This window comes from Tupaia chinensis, unplaced genomic scaffold, assembly GCF_000334495.1.
Source record: "Tupaia chinensis unplaced genomic scaffold, TupChi_1.0 Scaffold000001_1, whole genome shotgun sequence".
Taxonomy (NCBI): domain Eukaryota; kingdom Metazoa; phylum Chordata; class Mammalia; order Scandentia; family Tupaiidae; genus Tupaia; species Tupaia belangeri.
In genome coordinates, this window is record NW_006159427.1 from 6941030 (window position 1) to 6946140 (window position 5111).

Here is a 5111-nt window from a genome sequence, read left to right on the forward strand (position 1 = left end):
GGTGCGTGCGCTCGCCAGACAGAGACAGAGAGCCAGAAAGTGAGAAATCACCCCCCAGGGGGGATGGCCACGCTGCAATCCCTTTTCCTCCATTCTCCTCTTGGGATCTTGGGCACACACACACATGCGCCCGGCATGAGTTTTAAGCCACTGGGTCTGGGACGTGAACCGTGGTCAACTACGTGGGAGTCCAGTGACATAGCCATTATGCTAACTGCTGGTCCCTCTGTCTTTTTTAAATATTGCAGATCATTCAAATTTTACACAACGTGCTTTGTAGTTGGGTCTAGTGTTAAAACCAAGAAGAATATAGAAGACACTTCTTAAAGTAGAAAATCTGAAACAAGACCCGAGTGATAGAAAGGAACCAACATTTGTATTGTCATGTACACACACTCCTTGCTGGCTTGTCTACTTCTGAGTGAAACAGTGTCACATGATTTTACCTGGGTCCCTTGCCAGCCATTCAACAAGAAGGTTTATTAATTTAGAAAACAGGAAATTAACTGTGGGGGTGTCAATTCCTCTTGCTTTCGATTTTACCAGGGGCTCAGGTAAGAGCATGCCGTATGACAGATTCAAGGACTGAACCATTAGTGAACAGTTGGCATTCTGTTCCAGAAGCTGTGCTGTTAGAACCAATTGACAAGGGCTATTCCAGGAACAGCAGTAAGGACTGGGGCAAGTGTCTCTCATCCCGCGTAGGAATAGTAAGCTTTTTTGAGGGGACCGACAGGTGCTGTTGGACTTCCACATGGCTGACCATGGTTCAAGTTCCAGACCTGGCAGCTTGCTTTCTCACTTTCCTTTCTCTGTTGAGCACTCATGCCTTATAGAAAATTTAAAAAATAATAATAACATAATAAATTTAAATGACTATTTCTTTTTCAAAAAAAGTTTTTTGAATGTCTAGTGAGAAGCGAAGGTGCTGTTGCTGGCAGAGGGCAATGATAATAATAAGACATACGTGGAATTTTCTTGTACTTGTGCTCCCCTGCTGGGCTGGGGCATGGCTTAAATTTGTTCTCCTGCACTAATGAAGAAATGTACCAGGAAGGCCAAGTGGTGAAGAGCAGAGAAAATAAAGGCAGAGCCATGAAGTTGCGTTTCCTCTGATCTCTCTCAAAGCTGCTGTCGTCTCATCAGCCCCATCTAATTACAGAGGCAGAAACCGAGCCACTGCCAAGATAAACAGTACTGGGCACAAACAAGGCCTCTCGATAAGGGCTGCGTTTATCTGCAAGAAGAGCTGCTCAGAGAAATGTTGGATGACTTATTGCCGGAACAGAGACCTTTGCAAACCACGTCCACTAAATCTGGGGCCTGCTTATCAGCGAGTCTGCAAGACCTTGTCTCTGTAAATGTTTTTACTGGTGCACGTTCTGTTTCTCATCCTGAACGGATTGGAGAACTGGTCTCTCGCAGCCTAGAATCAAAGTATCTCGTCTGCCAGGCTTAGCTGGAGTGGCCCTGCTCATGTAGTGGAATGCTGTGACCACACGTTGCTGTGTAAAGCTTCCTCTCCAATCCCGTAGATGGGGGTACCTTTTAATTATTTTAAAATTATTTTATTTTACTTTATTTTTAGTTTTTGCTATAGGGTGCATGAGACCATGGGAGAGAGTCAGAAAGAGAGAGAAAGGGAGAAATCAGCCCCTGGGGACGGCCATTCTGCAACCCCCTCTTCTACATTTTCCTTTTGGAATTTTGGGCACACACACACACAAGCACACACACAGCACACACACACACACTCCCCACACACACTTGCGTGTTTTTCAAAGCCATCAGGTCTGGAGCTTGAACTAGACACTCAGCCATGTGGAGTCCAACTGCCATAACCACTACACCATCTGGCTGGCCTTTTCTTTTTGACATATAGTACTTTTCTGTGGGGTGCTGTGTGATTTTTCAGTACAAGAATGCAATGTGTATTGGTCAAATAAGAACAGTTAGCATATCCATCATCTCTGTCATTTATTTGTCATTACTCGACATTGGAAACATTTAAAATCCTCTTCAATAGGAAGTTTTGACTTGGGGACCAGCAGTTGGCATAATGGCTGTGTCACTGGACTCCTACGTAGTAGACCATGGTTGTTGGTCCCAGGAGATTTCTTTTCTAATGATGTGGGAAATACCATCTTCTAGGATTGTCAGAGAGACAGAGAGACAAGACAGAAAGTGAAAAATCACCCCCCAAGGAGAATGGCCACACCACAATGCCATCTCCTCCATTCTCCTTTCAGGATCTTAGGCCATGCATGCACATGTGCCTGGCGTGTTTTAAGCTGCCAGGTCCGGGACTCAAACTGTGGTCAACTAAGTGGGAGTCCAGCGACATAACCATTATGCCATCTGTTGGTTCCTTAAAAATACATTCTTTTTTGGTTTGTTTATTTGTTAAAGAATTAGTTTAGGGACCAGCAGTTAGCATAATGGCTATGTCGCTGGACTCCCATGTAGTCAACTGCAATTCAAGTCTCAGAACTGGTGGCTTAAACTCATGCCGGGCGCGTGTGCGTGCGTGTCCAAGATCCCGAGAGGAGAATGGAGGAGAAAGGATTGTGGCATGGCCACACTCCTGGGGAGTAATTTCTTGCTTTCTATCAAAGTGAGAAAGCAAGCTGCCGGGTCTGAGACTCAAACCACAATTGGCCATGTGGGAATCCATTGCTTTTATGTACCATGCTATCTGATGGCTCTTTTAAATAAATTCTTACAAACCTATTGGGAAATAATTTTTATCCCATAAAATGAGTTTTTATTTTTTTAAGTTTTGGCTCTAGAATATGTGTACTTGCCAAAGAGAGACAGAGACAGAGAGCGAAAATGTGAAATCACCCTCTGGGGGATGGGCACACCACAATCTCTCCTCCAGTCCTCTCCTGGGAGTTCGGGCATGCATGCACACATGCCAGGGGTCAGTTTCAATCTTCCAGAGCCAGGACTCAAACCTGGTGTTTGATCATGTGAAATCCAGCATCTTAACCTCCATGCCATCTGCTGGTTCCAGAAAAAATGAGTTTTTTTTTTTTTTTTTGGAGAGGTTTTCGCTATAGGGCATGTGCTCTTGCTGAAAAGTCAGAGAGAGACAGAGAGACAGAAAGTGAGAAATCAGCCCCCAGGGGGGATGGTCACGCCGCAATCCCTTCTCCTCCATTCTCCTCTTGGGATCTTGGGCACGCACACACACGTGCCCAGCGTGAGTTTAAGCTACGGGGTCCGGACTTGAACTGTGGTCGACTACGTGGGAGTCCAGTGACATAGTCCTTACACTAACTGCTGGTCCCTCCAGAAAATGAGTTTTAAAGGTCCTCGTTCTCTCAAAACGTGAAAAGAATCAATGCTTTTGGTGTCCTTTGCTGGACTCTGGGCAGGGTTCACTAAATTAAAATGGAGATTATTTACCTGCTTTATTTTCCTGTGTTCTTTGCCTTAATGATTAAATGATTCTTTTTTAAAAGAATTATTTTATTTGACTTCATTTATTTATTTTAATTTGACTAGATAGGGATAAAGTGAGAGAAACAGAGACAGAGAGGGAAAGTGAGAAAGCAAGCCGCCAGGTCCGGGACTCGAATTTCGGTCGGCCATGCGCCCCTACCCACCACGCCACCTGCCGGCCCCTGATTAAATCATTGTACTCACCAGAAAGCCCCGAGTCAGCTGAGTGGCAGGGGAGGGTTACTCTCTGTAGCTCTGGGTAGCACACACTTCTGCTGTGTGCTTTTGCATGGGAGGAGAAAGGCATTAGTGTCAGAGTCAGACGTTCACCCTGTGACCTACTTGTTTATCCACCTACTGTAACTTTGTTTGGCTTGAATTTCGGAGGTCAGTCAAAGAAAATACACGTACAATCTCGAGATGACGGTATAAACCAACATGTCTTGTCAAAATTGCGAGCAGTACATTCCTCCAGACAAAAGCCTTAGGAAAACCAGCTACTGCCATTTATAGAGGGAAGCTTAAGAGGAATTACAGGATTTTTGTGCTAATTACACTTTTTTGGTGCTTCTTACTATTTATCATTTGTCCTGTAAGATATGGGTGGAAGTTGGGGACCAACAGGAGACGTGGTGGTTAAGGCTCTGAACTCCCACATGGCTCCCCACGGTTCCAGTCCCAGACCTGGTGGCTTGCTTTCTCACTTTCTTTCTCTCTCTCTCTCTAGTGAGCTGGTAAGTGCATGTGCCCTATAGAAAATTACGTAATAATAGTAAATAAAATTAAATAGACAATTCTAAAAAAAAAAGAAAGATGTGCGTTTTTCCACATCCTTTTAAGGTTTTTAAGGGTTGAAAGTTGTTCCGAACTAAGCACGTCTATTTCCTTTTGATACTTCTGAGTGAAGACTGTAACTGCGCTTTGTGCTTAACACTTAAGTCTTCTTTTAAAAACCATTTTTATTGGGGTCAGAATGTGGTGTGATGGTTAAGGCACTGGACTCCCACATGGCAGACTGCAGTTTGAGTCCTGGACTGGACCAGGCAGCTTGAAAATCATGCTGGGTATGTGTGCATGTGTGCCCCAAATCCTGGAAGAATGGAAGAGATTGTGGGGTGATTTTTCACTTTCCTTCCCACTGACTGTCTGCCCCCTCTGGTGAGTGCATGTGCCCTATGTCAAGACCTTTAAAAAATATTTTTTATTGGGACCACTAGTTAGCATAATGGCTATGTTACTGGACTCCCATGTAGTCGACTGTGGTTCGAGTCCCAGATCTGGTGGCTTAAACTCACACCGGGCGTGTGTGCATGCATGCTCAAGATCCCAAGAGGAGAATGGAGGAGAAGGGATTGTGGTGTGGTCATCCCTCCTGGAGGGTGATTTCTCGCTTTCTATCTCTCTGTCTCTCCCTGTCTTTCTGGCGAGTGCAAATGTCCTATAGCAAAAACCTCTCAAAAAATTTTTTTATTAACAAATAATATGATATATTATAAAATAATATACTATATATAATAGTAATAATACAATAAATAAATAATACATTATAAATATATAAAATAAATAATAAACAATATATAAAATATATAATATATAACACATTATATTAATAATATATGATATAATGATAAAATATAATACTATAATACCATTAACATAATATG